The 23,534-nt window shown below is 40.1% G+C and overlaps 1 non-coding gene across 1 annotated transcript; it reads right to left on the bottom strand.

The window, feature by feature from the left end:
- Positions 1–5,994: 5,994 nt before the first annotated feature.
- Positions 5,995–6,069, bottom strand: trnaw-cca (transfer RNA tryptophan (anticodon CCA)). Its single transcript has one exon. It is a non-coding gene; the product is annotated as a tRNA-Trp (tRNA).
- Positions 6,070–23,534: the final 17,465 nt, after the last annotated feature.

Genomic DNA, 23,534 nt, shown 5'->3' with positions numbered 1-23,534 from the left:
TTAGGAGGTTTTTCAAAGCACAAAGAACCAACTTCATATGCAAAGGACACTTCCTGGAATGAAATGGTGCCATAGTTCTCCGAGGAACCCCATAAAGAACCATAAAATGCCATTAAAGAACCAGCATTTTTCAGAATGTACACACATTATTGATAAGCGGTTATTCCCAAAGTGGTAGATAACTGACTGTGTAAAGTATTGTGCATGTATGCATAGCTCTTTTACTTTCTGATTTAATAAGGCAGTAATGCATGTGTCCAGCAAAATATATCAGAGTACAGGGAGCCATTTGTGTTTGAAAATGGTGTGATGGGTAAGTGAACGTGGCCGTAAAGTGTTATACTCAGGTAAAGTAGGAATATTCTCAAAACATACATTAACAAAGTACTCCTACTTCATTGCTCTGCTCTCAGTATGTCTTGGTTAAGTTATGTCAGCACTTACTTTTCGGTTCACTTCAGTAAAATTGAATTGAATTAAGATCGTCTGGCTTTAGTAAGTGGGCCATTTTTTGGTATGAACATTCATGTACCAGAATGTTCCATTAGGTGTACAGGTGTCTCTAAAGTTAAAATAAACTAAACATACCTAACTACTAATATCTCAGTCTCTCTTTTGCTAATAAGTAGTGAAACTAGCAAGTTCACCCACCCTTCATGTCATAAAAACATCAAACAATGGAATGCTGGTGTCCAGTCTGTCCTGATTGTCATCACGTTATTGTGATACCGTCAGTAAGTGGACACTTGAGGGCGCTGTTGCCCCATGAAACCCAGCATACAGATGCAGGCACAAGTTTAAAAGCACCAAGAAGTAATTTTAATTTCTTCTTTAAAGTGCCCAAAAGGACCTCCACCACAATAAAAAGGTAATAAATATACTAATCACAATGAATAAACACAAATAAATTTCCTCCTCTCCTCCCAGCAGCTCTGTCACACTCCCTCCCAACTCCGGCTCACTTGCTGGGTCTACACCAGTCCTTTACATAGTCCTTGACCTGGAAGTGCTTCTCCTGTTCTGTTCACGTGACTTGTCAGCACATCCAGGTCAAATGGAGGATCACATTTTTCTTCAGCCCAGAAGTACTTCTGTCCTTCCGTCCCCATGACTTGGGAGTACTTCTGGGCTATATTGGAAATGGAAATCCTCATGTCTCTTGACAGCTCCTCCTGGTGGCACCCACGGGACCCAGCAGGGCTGTGTATCCGAACTCCATGTCCCATAGTGCCCTGTGGGAATCTGGGGTACCACTGCACTCCAGGGAAGCTGCCATCTAGTGTCTCGGGGGAAGCAGTGTCGGCAAGTCGCTGCCTTCCCTCATCCTTCTATTCCAGGGGCATCCCGGCCAGGTTGAGCTGCCAGCCGTCCATCACAACCCTCAGACATTGTCCACAAGTGACAAAATATAGCCATATAGAATGCTACAGTGAAAGCCTCATAAGCATCCTCTGCTCTGGAAAATCTATTGGTTATAAACTGCCTAAGTTGAAAAACTAGTAAAAAGTGCAATGGATGTTCTTGCAGCGCCTATCCTAAACATTATCAATAGTTCATTATTGCATGGCACAGTACCTGATGCACTAAAAGTGTCAGTCATTAAACCATTACTTAAAAAGTTAGACCTTGACCCACATATACTAAATAATTATAGGCCTATTTCAAATTTACCGTTTCTCTCTAAAATACTAGAAAAAGTAGTCGCCAGTCAGCTTCAGACACACCTTATGCATTACAATTTATTTGAGAAATTCCAGTCTGGTTTTCGCACTGGTCATAGTACAGAAACGGCACTAACACGGGTTGTAAATGACATTCTGATATCCTCTGATGAAGGAAACTCCACTGTAATTATGTTGTTGGACTTAAGTGCAGCATTTGACACCATCAACCATTCTATTTTACTGCACAGGCTAGAAAATGATGTTGGGCTTACAGGCACCGTGCTCGCTTGGTTTAGTTCTTACTTATCAAATCGATTCCAATATGTACAGAAATGTGCTGACAGTACTCCATCATTATACACAGAAGTTCAATATGATGTCCCGCAGGGCTCAGTACTGGGACCTTTACTGTTTTCACTGTACATGCTTCCACTGGGATCTATCATTAGGAAACATAATGTTAATTTTCACTCGTATGCAGATGACACCCAATTATACCCTTTCATTTAAATCAAATGAAGTTTCTCCAATGTTGTCTTTAATTAGTTGTGTTAGTGAATTAAAGGAGTGGATGAATAAGAACTACTTGTCTTTAAATACAGATGAAACAGAGATGTTAATTGTTGGAGGGAATGATGCTGATCACAACAATATTTTGTCATCATTTAACTCAGTGGGAATCCCAGTCAATTTTACTGAATCAGCCCACAATCTAGGAGTTATCTTTGACTCTAGCATGTCATTTAAAGCGCATATTACAAAGTTGTCCAAAACATGTTTCTTCCATCTTAAAAATGTTAGGAAATTAAGGCGCTTTTTAAATAAACAGGATTCTGAGAAACTAATTCATGCATTTATCTCTAGTAGGATTGACTACTGCAATGCGGTGTTCACTGGATGTTCAAACTGTTCTTTATACAGCCTCCAGTTAATCCAAAATGCGGCTGCGAGAATTATTACAAGAACAAGAAAATACGAACACATAACTCCAGTTCTTAAATCCTTACACTTGCTCCCGGTTAAGTTTAGGGCAGATTTCAAAATCCTTCTTTTAACATATAAAGCATTAAATGGTCGAGGTCCGGCTTACTTGTCTGAACTTATCATGACTTACAAACCAGAGCGCACTTTAAGATCTCAAGATGCCGGTCTGCTTATGACTCCAAGGATTAATAAAATAACAGAGGGAGGTCGAGCTTTTAGTTACAGGGCCCCTAAACTGTGGAATGGTCTGCCTGCTTCTATAAGAGATGCCCCTTCGGTCTCAGCTTTTAAATCCCGGCTGAAGACTCACTACTTCAGTTTAGCATATCCTGACTAGAGCTGCTGATTAACTGTACAGACTGCATCTCTGTTGTTAGTCATTAGCACTTAAACATAAGTAACATGACAGTTATAATTGTATACTAACCCTCACTTATTCTGTTTTTCTTCTCGGTACTCAAATGTGGCACTTGGTGCCATGGCCCACCTGCCAAGTTGTTTTGCCTGCCTAAGGAAAAGTCATCCCAGATGGAGGATCGCAGGAATCGTGGGAAAGAGGGGTCCTTTCATCGGATTGGCTGGCCCAACACTGTTTCAGCCGTGGAATGGCCAAATGGGGGAGGCAGCTTGAAGGATGAGGTCTCCAGGACTCTATACAAATCCAAATCTTATTATGGGATATATCATCTACTGTTAAATTCTGCTCTGTACTTCTAAAATTTATATTTTTTATTTCTTACTATATTGAGAAATTGTTCTGTTCTGTGTACTGCATTGTATTGTATTGACCCCCTTCTTTTGACACCCACTGCACGCCCAACCTACCTGGAAAGGGGTCTCTCTTTGAACTGCCTTTCCCAAAGTTTCTTCCATTTTTCCCTACTAGGTTTTTTTGGGAGTTTTTTCTTGTCTTCTTAGAGAGTCAAGGCTGGGGGGCTGTCAAGAGGCAGGGCCTGTTAAAGCCCATTGCGGCACTTCCTGTGTGATTTTGGGCTATACAAAAATAAACTGTATTGTATTGTATTGTATTGTAAATGACAACCTCAAGTTTAGAATTGAATGCCTTTGAGGTGAAAAAGGACAAAGCACAATAACATGAAAAGAACATGCAGACTTCACACACTGCACGACTTGAACCCAAGACCCCGAGACTGTGTGGTAGCAGTGCTAATACTATGGTGTTTGCCAGTCAGTATGAGGCCATCATATTATTGAGAAAATCATTTTCTACACTCATAGATGTTATTCCTGCATCAGAACTGTGTGCCTTTATAAACAGTTGTGTAGTACATGTATATCATTTTCTTTTCTGCATGCCACTAAAGAATTTAATTATTTTTAATTTAAATTGATTAGCCATTAGTTTAATTTTCTAACTGGTTACTCCCATGACTGATTAATTGAATACTAATGTTGTGCAGGAATTGGAGGCCTAAATTCATTACATGAAGAAGTGGAATGAGTGACACGGTGCGGGAAAGTGAGCCCTGAGATTGAGGTAAGAAGATGACGCCTAGAGGGGCTTTGTAACAGATGGCTTGGGCCAGCAGAGATCTGTGAGGATCTTGTATGCCAGTATTGGGGATTCTCTGTGAAGGTAAAGGGTGCTCAGCTGAGTGCTGCAGTGGAGGTGGCTGGCACAAGCTTGGGGCAGTGAGCCTTGTACTCGGTAATTTCTTTCTCCCCGTTTTTCTAGGAGGCAGGGGTTAGGTTAGGTTAGGTTAGGTTTCTTTATTTAGTCATGTTTACACAGGAAAACATGAAATTTGCCTTCTCAGTTGCATCTAATAACAGGTAACAGACAGAATGAAATAAAACAGACAAATAGAAATAAGAAAGGTTAAGGTAAGGCAGTTAGATAAAACATATTTATACCAAAAAAAAAAAAAAAAAAAAAGGTAACAGGATATACAGTAATCCCTCCTCCATCGCGGGGGTTGCGCTCCAGAGCCACCCGCGAAATAAGAAAATCCGCGAAGTAGAAACCATATGTTTATATGGTTATTTTTATATTGTCATGCTTGGGTCACAGATTTGCGCAGAAACACAGGAGGTTGTAGAGAGACAGGAACGTTATTCAAACACTGCAAACAAACATTTGTCTCTTTTTCAAAAGTTTAAACTGTGCTCCATGACAAGACAGAGATGACAGTTCCATCTCACAATTAAAAGAATGCAAATATATCTTCCTCTTCAAAGGAGTGCGCGTCAGGAGCAGAGCATGTCAGAGAGACAGAGAAAAGCAAACAAATCAATAGGGCTGTTTGGCTTTTAAGTATGCGAAGCACCGCGGCACAAAGCTGTTGAAGGCGGCAGCTCACACCCCCTCCGTCAGGAGCAGGGAGAGAGAGAGAGAGACATAGTTTTTTTTCAATCAAAAATCAATACGTGCCCTTCGAGCTTTTAAGTATGCGAAGCACCGTGCAGCATGTCGCTTCAGGAAGCAGCTGTACAGAAGGTAGCAACGTGAAGATAATCTTTCAGCATTTTTAGACGAGCGTCCGTATCGTCTAGGTGTGCGAACAGCCCCCCTGCTCAATCCCCCTACATCAGGATCAGAGAAAGTCAGCGCAAGAGAGAGAGAGAGAAAAGTAAGTTGGGTAGATTCTCAGCCATCTGCCAATAGCGTCCCTTGTATGAAATCAACTGGGCAAACCAACTGAGGAAGCATGTACCAGAAATTAAAAGACCCATTGTCCGCAGAAATCCGCGAACCAGCAAAAAATCCGCGATATATATTTAAATATGCTTACATATAAAATCCGCGATGGAGTGAAGCCGCGAAAGGCGAAGCGCGATATAGCGAGGGATTACTGTATATCAAAACCTTAAACATTATCTCCGATATTTCTTATTGAAAAGTCGTATGGCACTAGGAAGAAAGGAGTTTCTGGAGCGATTTGTGTGGGTTTTCAAAGCAACTATCCTTCCTGATTTACTGAAGTTTAGTTCTACATGTAATGGATGTCTGTCATCAGTTGAGATGATTTCCAGTTTCTTTAACATTGCCCTCTGACACACACTAGTCAAATCATCTACATCAGCCCCAATAACTTTAGCTGCATACTTCGTAATCTGCTGGAGCTTTTTTGAGTTTTGGTTTGTCAGACTATTAAACCAGGCAATGAAACTGAAAGTGATCACGGACTGGATCATACTACGATAGAAGGACAACATGAGGTCCTTGTCTACTTTAAATAGTTTGAGTTTATGGAGGAGAAATAAGCGCTGGTTGCATTTAGAAAATAATTTTTTTGTATTTGTATTCCAGTTAAGATTGTTATCTAGGTAAGTTCCTAAGTATTTATATTCATTCACTATTTCAACCTCCTCTCCCAGAAAACACTTTGACCCCGACGTGATTTGAACACGCAGCCTTCTGATCTGGAGTCAGACGCGCTACCGTTGCGCCACGAGGGGATTTGAAGGTTTTCTGTCCTGTCAGCGGCACAATTTTGTATATGCTCTACTAGCCATCCCCTGCGGCTCCACCAGCACAGTAGTGAAACAGGACAGTGAGGAGGGCCCTGCCCAGCTCCCCACTCCTGATGTCACGCTTCCTCCTCCCCTCTGTTTCGGATTAGCGTGAATATATCGCTCCTGCAAGTGAACTATGATTCTCAGCGCGATGACATAAGTTGCAAAATCAACTGGAATGTTGAAGCAAATTATAAAAAAAAAACGATCTAAATTCATTAAGTAGTTCTCTCTCTCGCTAGCTAAGCGGATGTAAGGTACACGCCCCGAGACTGGAGCATGAGTGAGGAGGAACCTGCTCACCTCCCCTCTGCCTTCTGCATGTCTCTTGGATTTGTGAAAATAAATCGGTACCACAAGCAAACTATGATACATAGCATGATGAGAGAAGTCGCAAAATCAACCGGAATGTTTAAGCAAATTATAGCAAAAAACCTGATCTAAATCCGTTAAGTAGCTCTCTTGTGAAAAATGGAGAGACATACAGATAGACAGACGTTGGATTTTATATGCTCTATGTGTGTGTGTGGTGTTTTTATTTTTAAGTTATACTGATTAGTTTATTATAAACTGCTTTTTGGTGTATGCTATTAATATCAATAATTAATCATTCTGAAACCTGCTTTATCTAATTCTGGGGCATGGCAGGTCAAAGCATACCCTTGCAGTAGAGGGTACAAGACAGGAAACAGCCCTGGAAAGGGAGCCAGTCCATCTTACAGACCACTCTTGCACACCCAAGTGGGAGTAATTTAGACTTACAGATTAATTTTATCTACACTTCTCTGGGGAAACCTAATAGCCTGAGGAAAACCCACTCATATGGAAATGGAGGACACGAAAACTGCACATGGACAACATGAAGCAGCAGTACTAACTACTGTGTCACCCTGCAGTTAATGTTACTAATTGAAATAGATCACTGGAGGGACACTGAGAGATTTTAGCAATGCCTTGTTAGAAAACCCTGCAAATATCTGCTTCTTGTGTAGAGCATGGCAGGTTTTAGACAGCCAATGGAGAAGTTCAGGCCTTGCAAATTAATTTTTGATCTCCTTCCAGCGTGGTGCTGAGGTGTCACCCCACTGCACGCAGGTCTCAGTCAAGGTGGTTCAGCGTGTGGTGGGTGCAGCAACGCGCTACCAGCAAATGCTCACAACCTCCTCCTCCTCCTTTTAATAATCATAAAGGTGCTATAAGGCCATTGCATCTACTGATTTTAATGTCCATTTCCTAGAGCTGGGTGACAGTGCTTGGTGCTGTTTACATTAGCTTATTCTGCTGATGTCTTTACTCAAGGCAACTTACAACATTTATGATGCAATTGGTTACGTTTCTGTAGTTTTTCCAATTGGAACAAAGGCAGGCCAAGTGACTTGCTCAGGGTCACACAGTGTCAATAGCGGGATTTGAACCCACAACGTCAGGATTTGAAGTTCAAGGCCTTAACCACTACAGAGTCTGTGTTCACATTCTAGCTGGGTCACTGTCTGAGTAGAGTTCGCATATTCTATTTGTGTGGGTTTTCTTCAGGTACTTTAATTTTTCTTCCTCACCCTAAGGATTTGTAAGTTAAATGCTGACAGTTATTTGGATGTGTAGGTGTGTGCATGCTGGGGACAGGGGGGCCCACAGTGACTGCACAGATGTTGTTTTGCAAGGCTTCATTATTAACATACTTAAGGGGGCTAATTTGTTTATTTTTATTTGCACTAGGGCTCATCAAATTCTACTGTGTGCATGAGTTGACCATCCAGGCTTGGTTCATTCCCTGGTCTTCCCTGATATTACTGCGATAGTCAACAAATGAAAATGAATGGATGGGTGTTCTCAAAGTTTGTTCTTAACTCTATAGTGGCAAATAATGGTACTCGATCAAAATTACAAGAAGTGAGTTAAAATGCAAAATGAAATAATCACCAAAACATACATTGAGTAAAAAATTATTCTATAGGTGGCAGGCAATATGATGCATCATAAGAAGAAATCACTAACACTGCAAAGGATTACACCAAAGTTACAAAATATAAAGGGAAACTGAACATAAAGTGAGACTTGAGAATAATTAATGTTTGTTTCAAACAAGGGCCAAGAGCATGTGATGGGAGGAAAGGTACTCATACATAGACTGGTGTGTAGTGCTGGGCAATGGGATGGGAGATATTCATACACCTCGTTTGGGGATTCTTTTTCACATAACATTCTCTAATGGCGTCTGTCTTGTCAGAGCTCAGCACAAGGCTGTAGCTAACTCTGGGCCCAGTCATGAAAATACTAACACGGGGCCAACTTGGAATTCCCTATCAACCTAACATTTATGAAAGTAAGATCACTCAAGGATTAAACAAGTCCTAGTCTCTTCCTTGAAGATTTAGCAAGTAGTGTCCCTAAAGTGTCTCTGAGTTTCCTGGAGAAGCAGTCCTTTGGCCTCCCGTTGTATATTATATTGCTTCTGCCTTTTGTCATGAAGCACCTAGCACAGGTAGAGTTTCTTCCTGCCTTACTTATGAAGTGAGCTACCGGCTTTCTGTCTGGCTCCTTCTTTTATCATGTCATATGGTGACGCATGACCAGAAGAGGCAAGGAGATTCTGTAATTATAAACTACCTTACTGGGCAGCACCAAGTTCCCATTCCTCCCTCACTGGGCTCGTCCTACTCTGAGAAAATATAAGAACCCTTTCTGAGTTATTCATAGTTCTTGTGTATTTCAGTTTGCCTGTTCCCATATGCAGTTCTGGTCATCACATTACTGGTCTTATGGGGCCCTGAGGTGTTTCTTCAACCAGAACACATATCTGGGGACAATTCACTAAAATGTTTGTAGTAAATATTGGTGAAATCTACCACTATGAAGGCTCCAACCACGGAGTTTCTTCCTTAGAACTCACCTCCAGTGTCCTTCATTCTGTGTACTTTAAACAATCAGATTTGCAGTGTCCCATTTCTACTCACGTATCTGAAAAATATATAAAATAACTATGAAAAGACACAGAGAAAAAAACTGAACAAAAGACTTGACACTGAGAGAAAATAAGTAGAATTTCTGTTATCAGTTCAGGCGCTCAGTAGCACAAGTTGACTATTGAATCAATATATGCAATAGAGTTTAGATAAGCATCATGGTCTGTGTATAATACTACGTGTTAAAATGCTGTGGCTGTATTCTCATATGGCATGTTTGCATTTCCAATTAGACAACAAAGTTAACTTAGTTTAGTTATTTGTTAAATGAGTAGTCAGAAGATGTATGCAGACTCATCCATGGTTTGCCTGGAGTGGTGTCATTGTCGTTAGGCATATTTACTGATTTGTGAGTTTTGAGTTCTCAAATCTGCATCTCCTTTAGGCTCTTCATTGTCAGCTCTCTTAATGGTAGTCATTTCCACCTTCTTTTGACAGGGCATGACACACAGTTTACTTAGAACGCATATTTTGCAATTCATATCTTCATGAACGTCTGTCAGATCAAGTTAATGAGAGCACCATTTCTGTTTGCAGTTCATAAACACTGCCCTTACTTTCAGCACCGCATTTGTTGAGGCGTTGGATTGGTTTAAAAACGTGACACCCATTGAGTCATCTAATTGTTCTTGTCCACTTTTAAGCCAGATCCACTCATGGTTGCCTCCAGACATGTATATTAAACATCTGGCTCTGTGAGACTACAACACTGCAAAAAGACACAGAAGCACCTGAAGCTGTGCAGAGAACAACCACCAAGGTGGTCCCACAACTCAAGATTATGTCCTACTCTGACAAGATAAACCCTCTTAATCTTAGCTGAGGAGGCTGTGTGCACACCTAATCTAGATCTTTAAAATTCACAAATTGATTCAGCCAAATTCTTTTTATTTAATAGATTATCACATATTAGAGGACACTGGTGCAAATTAAAGGACAGCCTATTTAAGACTGAAGCCAGGAAGCACTTCTTTGCACAAAGTATTGTGCTGTAATGCTAGGTCTATGAAACCCAAAAAAGTGCTTCAATTATAAAATAAAAATCTAGGTTATACCGCTCTAAAAACACGTAGAAATATAAAGTAAGGCAAGCCTTGAAACTCCTAAGCAGTCTATGCCCTGCACTCTCAAGAAAGGCCAAGCTTACAAGCCCTGAAGGCTCCTTAGGCTCAAAAAAATAATACAAGATATATAAAATTAATAAATAAAGATCATATTAGTAATTAAAGGTAATAAACGAAACAAAACTCACTAAAAAATAAAATATGGACAAAAATAAAATTCAAACAGAATTTGCAAATAAATATTTAAAACTTAGCACAAACATTAAATAAATAGAAAAGACCCCTAAGCTAGATATGTATCCCTAACTCTAACATAACAAGTTGTAGTAATCTGGAAAAAAACGTCTGAGTCATGGGCTGAACCAGAAACCTTGACAAACTCTAAAACATTTTTGGATGAGACATTGGAACAAATGAGCCTAATGGGCTGAATGGTCTCCTCCTGCTTGTTGAACTTCTCATGCTCCTCCACTGTTCCTCCTAGGTATGCCTGTGGTCCAAGTTCAGATGTCACTAGTAGAAACAGGAACAAACTGTGACATTCATTAATCTTAATATTATTCCTCACTATTAGTGGCACACTTCATCACACGCTTTGGCCATTAGTATCACCTGAGAGTTCACCCCTGTCACTCCTTTTACTTGCTGTTGCCTTGACTTATTTACTTGTATATTTGAACTGGCTCATGGTGTCACATCTGCGCTCAACCAGGCTAACGTTTCACATCCTTTTGTATACTTACCTGATGGGAGACTTCATGACTGGACTTGCAATGTCTTACTTATTATCCACCCATCAATCCAATCACTTAATTCACAACTGATGATGCCACAGACTAAGCACATTGCAGGAAGCATTCTTATATGGAATGCCAGTTTACAGGGCCCACACTCCTAATCACTTTGAACGGGCCAGTTCAGAGTTGCCACTTAATGTATCACATGTGCCATTGAAGATATGTGAGATGAAGTGGAGTACCATCAGGTAAAACTCTTTAAAATCAATGGGAAAACATGCAGATTCTGCATGACCTGTAACTGAGCCAGGATTCAAACCCCGTTCTCTGGACAGACAGCATTTCTGAACACACTGGGCTGCCTAACGTGCTCATCCATCCTAGATAATCAGAGCCAGAACTTCACCAGTTTTTCTTTTCTTTCAAATATAATTACATATGTAAGACATGTAGAAGGATGGAGGCAGTTCAACCAATTCAGCCTTCTCTTCCAGTGATGTTTTAATGAATCTCTGATGTGTTACAGGAAGAAAATGGGCCCTTTTAAAATATTTTATACCTATTTTAATGGATAAAGAACATCAGATATGTTCTGCCTTGGGCTGCAGCCATCATTTAAATGAAGCCTCTTCTTATGCAGGCTGTACAGCGAGTCCATTCCAGCAGTGCATCATGGTAATAAATTCCACAGGACAATAGCCCTTTGTTAAGAACCACTGTTGCTTCACTGTTATTAATGTGCCCTTTTATACAAGAGATGATCAAAAATTCTTAAGCCACAATTATGAAGAGAAACGGCAGCCAAATGAAGTAAATTTTATTTTTGAACATAATCCCATAAACATTATTACTCTTGTTATTACTTTTTCAGAGCTTTTCTATGCTACTGAAATAAAATATTTTGTCTTGTTTTAGCCCCCACTGAACTCTCTAGCTGGAGATAGCTCTTCACATTCAACAGGCACTAGTGATAGTAGTAGTGGTAGTAGACGTATTGTCATGTGTACAGAGTACACAGATTGTTCAACCACAACATATCAGCACTCTCCATTGCCATGATAAACTTTCTTGTAGGAATAGGAAAAACAAATCAACTTCCCCGATGTTCGTTTGTGCTGAATTTATGGAACCTTGTGGAAAAACACTCCACTAAAGACTGTCAGACTGAAAGACCACAATTACTAGGCTATGAGTAGCTGTAGGCCATGATGAAAGTGGCAATATAAACTGTAGTTCAATAAAGTCCTTTGCTACGTAGGAGCTATCCAAGGTTAGGTCTGGAGAATAGGATGGTGGTGGCATCTCCTGGTATCAACAGTCTTTCACAGCAGCCGTTGCAACTTATGTGATGTGAGCTAACACAGAGAAATGAAGCAGCTGTGAGATGGTCAACAGCTCCCCTAACACTTCTCTTTGACTGACTGCCATAGAAGACAAAGCAAATCAGCTGACTGGTTATTTGGGCCTTTTGAGGGACATAGTCAATATGAACTACACCTTCCACATCATATACAATTGTGCATGTGAACTTGCTGGCACTGACTTGGGTTATAGTAAGGGATCAAAGATTTCTCCCAGTCTGAATTCATTAACATGAAATTCTCCTTAGAACATTGGATGCAATGAGGCTGTGATGCTTCAGGTCAGGAGTTAACCTTCTAAGAACCCAATGTTAACAGACTTTCTTAATATTTCATTTTTCATGAAGAATTAATTCATCTCTACCATAACTCATCCCTGTAATATTACCTCATGCATGGTCCCCCATTACAATAGGCTATATGCACGTGGTAGTTCTGACGTACTTCTGGTGAAATCTAACCCAGCTCTGTCACTTCCCATTGTCCGTACTGCACTTGTGATTTTTATTTAGTGGCGAGAATGTCACAGAAAAAGAGTTTAGGTTTCAGTGTACAGATAGCTCTACAGCTGAATATTGTTGTGTACCTTTATGTCGAGTGCTTCGACATTAAATCTCACAAGGTACTTAGATTTCATACATTTCCCACCGAAATCATCGCTATCTGGAGAGAATGCTTTACTATTAGTGCAAATGCCTAAGTTTGTAGCCAGAATTTTTTAAAAAAGAGGATTTTTGCTATCCAGGGTCTGAGACAGTGTGGCAACTATTGAAGAAGGGAGTGGTTCCTGCGTTGTTTGAGTGGAACAATTTCTCTGTTCCACTTTCAACACCGGAGAAAGCAACTGACAGAGGATAACTTACCGGACAAGGAGGAGGATGATAAAATCCTTAAGGACAACAACTACACTTTGGCCCTAGATTCAGCAGTTGTTGACATAGCGCTTGATGAAAACATGTCTCTCAGCGAGAAGATCCCTCCAGCTGAGGAATCAAATTGGGACCCTTACAATGAAACAGCGGTTTGACATTCAGGGTTTTGCTGGCTCAGACAGAGATATTTGCTTTTTTACAAAGTAAGATGTCCAGCAGACTCATATTATTATGCATTGTAGCGTTGGCGCAGAGTGCCACAATGGATGCATTTTCTGTTCTTTACATGGCTCTTTGAGGTGGCTTGCTGTCCTTAAAAGGACTGCTTGCCTTTTGCCACATTAGTTGGAAAAAGCATGTGCGACTGTGCAGAGCTGACATATTTATAGGCACTTTTCCCATTGGGATTAATAAAGTATCTATCTATCTATCTATCTATCTATCTATCTATCTATCTATCTATCTATCTATCTATCTATCTATCTATCTATCTATCTATCTATCTATCTATCTATCTATCTATCTATCTATCTATCTATCTATCTATCTATCTTTTACTATTAATGATGTAATAGCCAGCTCATTCTTTTGGTGACTCATCCCTGGCTGATATGACTTATCCAGTGTCATTGCAGTATTAAGGTTACATACTGTACATGTTCACCTGTACCCTGTCATTGTAATTCATGGTTTGACAAGAATGCACGGCTGGCTAGCTGCCATGCTATCTTCATGGGGCATGGGTGGCAGCAGCCGTCATGATCGCAGTGAAACACAATCTGGGTTGTACCTCTTGTCATTGTAAGTGCAAGTCCTCCCAGGCAAATGTTTCCATAGGTGCATCAGCTACACAAAAGTGTTCAATAACTTGGGACCGATTAGTTGATGCTGGTACCTCACATTCGTTTTCAATTACTTGCATCAAAATCAGAGACTGATACGTCACAGTCAAATTCATTGATAATATGCAAAACATTGTCCAAGGAGTATTTTGCTTTGCACATTCACTTCGATATATCGGCAGATATCAATGATATTTTTGGCATTGTTTGCTCTTCGCTACTCACATGAGTGCAGGGAATCTCAGTCAAACTAATGAAGTTAACTTTCCTTCTAGCAAAGAGAGTTGAACTAACACATAACAACAGGTTTGGCCACTGCTTACAGTTGATTACCACCCTCAACACCTCCTCTTGATAAAGGCCTTCATTTGCCCTGAAAGAGTTAAAGAAGCCTAATGTAATCACATATTTGTCCTATGTAACTTCATTGTAGACACACATTTTTAATACATCCAGATCTTACCTTTGTAATTGTGAATGTAGCTTGAAACATATAGTTTGAAGCCCTTCTCCTTTTTAGCTCATGACATTTGGCACAATGATTGAATAATGTGACTTACATCATTTACTGTATGTCTGTGCACATCTTGAAGTGACTAGATGAAAAACGCCATAGCTAGTCCATTTTGATATCAGCACCAGAAGTGCAGCAGCAGGCTGATATGGAATCCGGAAGAGAATGTCCATATTGCCAATTCACTCCACAATGGTAACATCTTCTTCTGTCACAGATATTAAAGGCCAGTCAAGCCTTGCACTGCCATTCTGCAGATCTCAGCCTGTCTCTTGACTGTGACCTATGGAGTGGACAGGCACTGAGTGAGAATGAATCTCTAAAGGCATACTGTTCTCTAGCAATAAAAATGTAATAACTGAAAATAGAAAAACAGCAAATGGGTCTTTTGTAGGAAAACCTTGAGTACATTTTCATCAGCTCCTCTGGAGCTGCTACTTGCTGGTCATCTCCTGACCTTTTCCGAATTGACTTTGCTGTTCTCTGGCTGTTTGCCTCATCCCCAGGAAAAGGACTGTTAATATTACTGCAAGCCCTTCAGGATATCCCACTTTCTAAGCCCATCGGAATCATCAACTGTTCCTTAGCCAAAAGATTGTTAACCAACAGTTCAGGTGAAAAGTATTTTTAAAAATGATGAGCATGCATTAATGTGAAACATGTGTAAAATGTAGCATTTACTCTTACATACGGTTTTACATATAATTGTAGGTTTATAAGGTCATTATTGCCATATGTACAGAGGACAGAGACACTCACCAATGTGGAACATATTATCACTCTCTATAACTTCCTCACCGTCCTTATCTGAAATGTTTACCTTGCCACAACTACCTTCAAAACGCCTTACAATACATTCTGCTCCTTTCCTAGGAATAATGCACATGATGCTTTTAAGTTCAGATATATTAACAAGAGGAAGTTTTGAATGGTGGTCAAAAGGTTTTAGGCCTGAAAGGGCTTTTCAAGGGTGGTGATTTTGTTAAATACCCAAAGATTAGCTCCTGTACCTCATCTTGAAGCTTACAATAGACAGACAGACAGACAGACAGACAGACAGACAGACAGACAGACAGACAGACAGACAGACAGACAGATAGATAGATAGATAGATAGATAGATAGATAGATAGATAGATAGATAGATAGATAGATAGATAGATAGATAGATAGATAGATAGATAGATAGATAGATAGATAGATAGATACTTTATTAATCCCAAGGGGAAATTCGCATTTTAAGGTATGTGTATCTTACTTGAAAAGCCTCAGAACACTATTGTCAGCAACAAATTCTATACAATTAACATACATTGTCATGCTTAATCATTTACAGATCACAAGCATGAAAACATGCTATTATTCACAAGTGCAATACACCTTTGTGACCACTGGGGGCTGCTTAGCCAGGAAGGCTCGAGATGATGTCATTATTTTTCAAAACCGGATTTTCTTCCTATTTTTCTTCTTGGAGTTCTTGTACTGCTGATTCACAAATCCAGCATCCGGGGATTACATCCCACAAGCAGTTGTTTCCCTTCAGGAGTCTTCATCTTCTCTCCATGTTCACATGGGCTTTCCTTTAAAAAAATACTCAGCTTTTTCTCACTGTGCATGTCAGCTTAAATGACAATTCCAATTTGGCTCTGTGGGAATGTGGGCCCTGTAATGGCCTGGGCCCCATGCAGGGCTAGTTCATGCTTTGCATTGTATGATAGGCCATATCACAGGACATTTGGAGACAATATAATAACTGACTATAGCAGTTTGATTTTCGTATAGTTTAGTTATAAAAAGTGCACTTGCCTGCATAGTAGATGAAGAGGCTCTGGGAGCAAACACCTGTGGAGGTGTTGTGGAGGTACACCACGGGTAGAATCCTTGATGGCTATTTAACATGAGTAAGAAGAACTGGCACTTGTTTTAACCCTCGAACACCAGCATGCCAACATCCTGGCATTACTTGGTGCCATACCAGGGCAGGCAATCCATTTGGCCGCATGAGTTGCAGCAGACTAACCGGCTGATAAAGGAGGCACATCAGACAGGCGTGCAGAGAGGCTGTGAGATTTGGAAGCCCAGAAAGGAGTAAAAGAGAAAGCAACTTGGTGAAGCTGCCTGAAGTTGGAGGTGCATGCACATGTGTATGCCAGCAGCCACACACCAGACACCTGGTAAATGGAAAGGATTCTGCCTAGACCAAGGCTGCAGGGATGGAAGGTCACAGACGGCGTCGTTGAATGGATTATGTCGGGCTGGCATTAATAACTTGCCAGATAAATCAGCTCAGCATATAAATCGAGTTTTTTGACTGTCTGGCATGAGAGAGGGGAAGGTTTTATTAAGCACTCCTGTTGTAGCTGCTGGTAGGTAAGGCAAGATCAAGCATGGGTCAGACACATACCAAAGGAATCGCTCAGTCCAAAAGTTTGTTTAAATGAGGAAATAGCGTTATGGATGGATGGATGGATGGATGGATGGATGGATGGATGGATGGATGGATGGATGGATGGATGGATGGATGGATGGATGGATGAATTTAGTGAAAATTCAAAGAAAACAGTCAACACAAGAATAGAGAAAAAAGGTTGTTATGTAGAATAAAAAGCAAAAAACAAAAAATGGGAAAAAAATGTCTCTTCTCTAAACTTCGCCTTTTCTTATTAAACTTCAGTTGTTTCTTGTACTAAAAGATGCTTTACTTCCCCTACAGTACGTTCTGTATGTACACCGCTGCACATACAATAGAGCACATTGCGTTACATACTATTGGGCACGTTAAGGCACAGTTTGAAACCGTGTGCCCTCCATGCCTTACTCACGGCAAGGCAGGTCACTTACTAAGACTAATCTGTAATCAGAGGGACAAGAAACAGTTAAAATATACTGTAAGAATGGACACTGTATAGCGCCCGAGCAGACACAGATTGGACACGGGAGGCACGTGTAAAATAAAACAAATACTTTTTATTTTCTTTGTCTGTGGGTGCACGTCTTCCCCGTGACCCACAGGCAATACACAGTCCCAAATAAAGCACACCAGTACAGCAAGCACTCTTCTTCTCCTTGGCATCATCACTCCTCCCAAGCAACCTTGACCTCCTCCACCCGACTCTGGCCACTGGTCGCTGGCTCCTTTTATAGTTCACCCGGAAGTGCTCCAGGTGTTTGATCACCAAGTTCCGGCTGCACTTCCAGGTGTGATGCATACGCTGCCCACATGGGCTCAGGAGTCCCAAACACAGCGCCCCCTGGTGGTGCCTGCGGGACCCAACAGGGCTGCACCCAACTCCAATTCCCAGGGAGCCCTGTGGGAAACCAAGGCACTGCTTCACCCCAGGGGGGCAGCCATCTAGTGTCCAGGAGGAGGTACTGCAGTGTCCAGGGCTGCTCCTCCTGAATATAGTGTGCAGGGGCGTCCCGGCTGGGCATGGACGCCAGCCACCTGCCACAATACCAATTCAATTCAGTTTGTGGGGGTTATAAGCACCAATCTTAAACTATACACTAATTTATAGGCAAACATTTAATTTAACTAAGGAAATACTTCTATATACTTGACATAACCTAAATAACTAGCAAATGGCTCTTTCACATGTGTTTATTAGGCAAGACTTATTAAACATTCCTGCACATAAAGTTATCTGTTTTGCGCTGATTTTCCTGTATTTTTGTGCTGGTGCCATTTTCTTCACTTTTGATTTCTTAACTGTTTTTTCTGTACTTTTCATTTTGTCCTGAGAGATGGAGGAGGAAGAAGAGTTCTCTGATCATTTTTTTTTCAACTTTATTTTGACTATTGTAAATACTGTACATATTCACCATCACTTATTTTTGTTTCTTGTTGTATTTATATCTGTTAATTCCGTGTCACTGCAGAGGAGTGCATTTAATTTGAAGTGCATAACATTATTTTTTTTTTGTTTTGTCTTGCTGGCACTTTAATTAAGACTTATTTTCTTTTGCATATTTTGTTTGTTTCTGTGCCTCCATTCATAAGTAACATTACAGATGCCCATAGTTTGAATATGTGCAGAGGTGCCAGTGCACTGGGCATAACACCATGACACCCATAATTGGATTAAGCCGGGTTGGGAGATTTATATAGCAAATTATTAGTGTCTGCTCACATTAAGTCATGGGTGGAAACTGAGCCATCAGCTTTAGCCATCCCCACTACACCATACTGCCAGCGGAGGCCCTTATTTGTTATTTTCTATAATAGAAGGTTTATGTTCCCACTTGGGTGTGAGGCACAGTCTGGCTGGCAGGGCTCTAACACCTTCTTTGAAGAATGGTGAACTGTCTCTCCTGTTGTATTCAGTTGTGGACAGAGTGGGGCAATCCTCTCACTTCCTCCCTTAGCTTCTAAATCTGGGTAGGCTCCACTGGTAATACACTGCTCCTTCTGGGGTGTGTCAAGGGTAACCCAATTCCAATTCCAGTGCAGGCCTTGAGGCATCCTAGGTATTGAACCCCCTTTTCATGGTCCCACTGGCGCTCCAAGAATATTTCAAAAGAAGAGGTAAAAGAAAATGTGACATTTATATAGGATGCTAAAAAAGTTGGGCTGAATCAAACTTGCACAGAGCAGAGGAAAGTCAACAGGGAACATGAAAAGAAACACAGAGAAACTAAGGTCATCAGAGGAGATGAGAAGCTCTACCGGTCTGAATGGCTTCTCAGAAAAGATAAAGAGGTCTCAGAGCCTGAGTAAAGATAAAGTGACCAGTTAAGAGCAGAGAGTGGGCAGCAGGCTGTGGGAGTCGAACCCTCTGGTGATTGAGACCATCAGTCCTCAGATGGTTGCCAGGGGCTGAGAAGACCTCCAGGCTGACAGGTGCCGACACAAACTCCCTAGCGGAAGAAGCTGAGAGCTTGCTGTGCGTTTAATGGTGAGAACCCGCAAATGGCCACTTTCACTCCCTGAGGGCCATTGAAGGGCAGTGTAGACTAATGTATTATTTTATATTTTATACAGTATAGTCAACGTTTCATCTACAGTAGAAGTAACTGCATGTAACTGCAAATAGAAAGGCCTGGCAGTTATGCCAAGAGTGAAGCGATGGAAATGATGCATTTTGGTTTACATTTCTTGATATTTTTCTTGTGTTTTGTTCATCTGTATGGTTAGTTTGTACTTGTTTTCCAGATTTATTTACTGATTTTCACTTGTGTTGTATTTTATTTATAACAATATTTACCTACCTTTTCCTGTATTTTTGCTATTCAATGTTTTGTGTGAAATGCTTTCATTAGAGCATACTGTACATTCACTGCTGGTGCCTTGTTCTCTATACATTGATTAGTGATGAACAACATGATTCATGTGAAATTTAGTTTGTGTTTAGCTTTGTGCAAAAATGTATGAAATAAGTGATGTTTCATTTTCTGCACAATTTGTGACATTGACACAAATTTTCTGTCTGGAAATTTAGCATTTCTTTTGACTGTCATTTAGTACTTAAATAAAGATCTCTAGTGGGAATAAAAAAATAATATCTCCGTCGTTATGAGTACCAGGCAGTGAAACATTGAATGAAGGATAGATAGACCAGGAGATGGAAGACATAGATAGATAGATAGATAGATAGATAGATAGATAGATAGATAGATAGATAGATAGATAGATAGATAGATAGATAGATAGATAGATAGATAGATAGATAGATAGATAGATAGATAGATAGATAGATAGATAGATAGATAGATAGATAGATAGATAGATAGATAGATAGATAGATAGTAAAGATTTTATATAAGTCAGACAAGGCACTATATAAGATAGATGAGGCACTATTTAAGACAGACAGCACATTATTAGCATTTTATAAAAGCTCAATTACAAACCCAATAAATAAATATTAAAAAAGGCTGGCAGAGGAGCAATTAAAACACAAGTAACCAAGTCAGTAACCAAAAGTCTAACCAAACTAAATTTGCAGATTCAAATTACAACATTGGAAAGAAAGTCAAATAAAGATTAGAAATGACTTACACTATTTTGTACTATTTGCCCCAAACTTATTATCTTTCTAATCTGTTGTTACAAAGAAGGCCAAGGATATTGGGTGCAGTGTGAGTTAGGCGAGGACCTTGGTGGTCCAATCCTCAGCTACAGAAGCTGGCTCTTGGGACGTGGAATGTCACCTCTCTGAAGGGGAAGGAGCCTGATCTAGTGCGCGAGGTTGAGAGGTTCCGGCAGGATATAGTCAGGCTCACCTTGACGCACAGCTTGGTCTCTGGAACCAATCTCCTTGAGAGGGGCTGGACTCTCTACCACTCTGGAGTTGCCCCCGGTGAGAGGCACGGAGCGGGTGTGGGCATACTTATTGCCTCTCAACTTGGAGCCTGTTCATTGGGGGTTCTCCCCAGTAGATGAGAGGGTAGCCCCCCTCCATCTTTGGTTGGGGGGACAGGTCCTAACTGTTGTTTGCGCGTATGCGCCGAACAGCAGTCTGGAGTACCCACCATTTTTGGAGTCCCTGGAGAGGGTGCTAGAGGGCATTCTTGTAAAATTGATCTACAGTATTTGTATGGAATGTTGTGTGATTTTAATAAAATCAATAAAATTTTAAAAAAAAAAGATGAAGATTGTGAAATAACAACGGTCATAACAAATGAAAAAACAGAAAAATTCAAAAAGTAGTGAAACCATAACAGACAAAGGCAGAGCACAGATTCAGTCCATCCATCTCCACAGGGACTGATCCTAACCCCAGAAGAGACAACAGAGGTGAGGATTACAGTTGTCTCAGATCAGACAACGATAGAGACCACAGTCAGGAGGAGAACAATGAGAAAAAGAGCAGATAGGAGAAAGAAGGAAGATGTAAAGTGAAGTGCTTCATGGTACTTGAGAGGTAGGCTCATGCTTTAATTGGCCCTTTGGTTGTTTTTTTGGTTGTGTTTCCTTCATGACTTCTATTTTTCAATGATGTTGTCCTGCTCCTTTTAAGAGTTGACCTAGGGGGGCAGAGCCACTTACTAATCCTTCAGGTGTGCAGGCCACCATCTGTCTAATAAAAGGGGCCACCCAAGCCTCTGTTTTTCACTGAGGTTTCAGTTGTGTGGACGAAGACTCTTCAGGGTGCTTAGGTTTTTGACTTACAGCTCTAGATTTGGGTTCTTGGACTGGTACCTGATAACGTCTAGTGATTCAGTACTTTATGTCTGTTAAATTATGAATTTGGTGTTATGGCTTAGAGTTCTGCTTTGTCCTCATTCTATTGAATTTAGGTATTAAATGTGTTGCTGAGGGTCTGCCTCCTTCTTTATTTTTCCATTTTCTTGTTACTTAATTCGTTTATGTTTTCATTTGGTCTTTATGATTTATTCCTAATTACTTTTAGTGTGTTCAATAATTATGTATGTTTTTTTTAATCATTTTTCATTGTTAGTCATTAGTTAGCTTAATTGCAGCAGTGAATATCTGTGTGGATTATGACTTTATAGTATTAGTTCCAAAGAAACTATAACAGCAAGAATCACTATAAAATGTATTTGTTCCACTAATTCAGTACATTGTGCAAACTCATTGCCTTACATACAGTAAGTAAATATTACTCATGTTATGTCTGACTCATTAATTTTGTATGAGTAATCTTTACTTAGTCAGAGTCACCCCTTGCAGGAATCAGGTTTTAACCCGAAAGGGTTAATTATTTAAATGAACTACTACTGAGTGCTTGTCTCCAGAAAGTAACCACATTATTTTCATTACATTATAAAGAATTAAGAATCACATGTAAAGATTCATAACATTTTGCAGGTAGTTACCATGGGAAATCTCAGCAACTGTCATAAGCAACTTTTGATCAAAGCATTGTTGAAATTGATAAAGAATGGTGGGCCGATATAAAATAAAAAGTTAGTGGTTATCAGTTGACATCATAAATAGAACAAAGGTTACCTGTTAGTAGGTTTTCACTGACAACAACTTTAGGCCATTCATAAAATTTCTATGCAACAGAAATACTTTCACATCCTTTCCAAATATTGCAAACAACAAAGTTCAAAGTACAAAATAAAATCAGGAAAGGTCAGATTCACACATTTTACTGGCATTTATTGCAAGAAACAAATGTGGAAAATCTCAGCAGCTATCATGTCATTATATGACATTCTTGAAACAGGTGAAGCACCAAAACCTAAAATGTGACTGTTACTATCAGCTGACATTGTAAAAACAAAAAAATGAAAAATACAAAACTAAACAAGTTACGATTATTACTAAAAACAACTTGGACAGTCCATAGCTGAGTCAGTGCTGGGCCAGCCAATCCGACGAAAGGACCCCTCTACCCGATGATTCCTGCGATCCTCCATCAGGGATGACTTTACCTTAGGCAGGAAAAACAACTTGGCAGGTGAGCCGTGGCACCAAGTGCCACATTTGAGTACCGAGAAGAGAAACAGAATAGGTGAGGGTTAGTATCCAATTCTAATTATCATGTTACTTATGTTTTAGTGCTAATGACTAACAACAGAATGCAGTATGTACAGTTAATCAGCAGCTCTAACCAAGGGTGTGCTAAACTGAAGTAGTGAGTCTTCAGCCGGGATTTAAAAGCTGAGACCGAAGGGGCATCTCTTATAGTAGCAGGCAGACCATTCCACAGTTTAGGGACCCTGTAACTAAAAGCTCGACCTCCCACTGTTATTTTATTATTCCTTGGAATCATAAGCAAGAGGAGGATTGTGAAATCTGCCTTAAACGTAACTGGGAGCCATTGTAAGGATGTAAGAACTGGAGTTATGTGTTCATATTTTCTTGTTCTTGTAATAATTCTTGCAGCAGCATTTTGGATTAACTGGAAGCTGTGTAAAGAACAGTTTGAACATCCAATGAACACCGCATTGCAGTAGTCAATCCTACTAGAAATAAATGCATGAATTAATTTCTCAGAATCCCGCTTATTTACAAAATGCCTTAATTTCCTGACATTTTTAAGACTGAAGAAACTTGATTTAGACAACTTTATAATGTGGGCTTTAAATTACATGTTATTAAATATATGATATTCATTTCAGTACACTACAATATAGGGTACCATT

The sequence above is a fragment of the Erpetoichthys calabaricus genome, chromosome 3 (genome assembly GCF_900747795.2).
Source record: "Erpetoichthys calabaricus chromosome 3, fErpCal1.3, whole genome shotgun sequence".
In the NCBI taxonomy this organism is placed as follows: Eukaryota; Metazoa; Chordata; class Cladistia; order Polypteriformes; family Polypteridae; genus Erpetoichthys; species Erpetoichthys calabaricus.
This window is presented reverse-complemented; position numbering and strand designations above follow the sequence as displayed.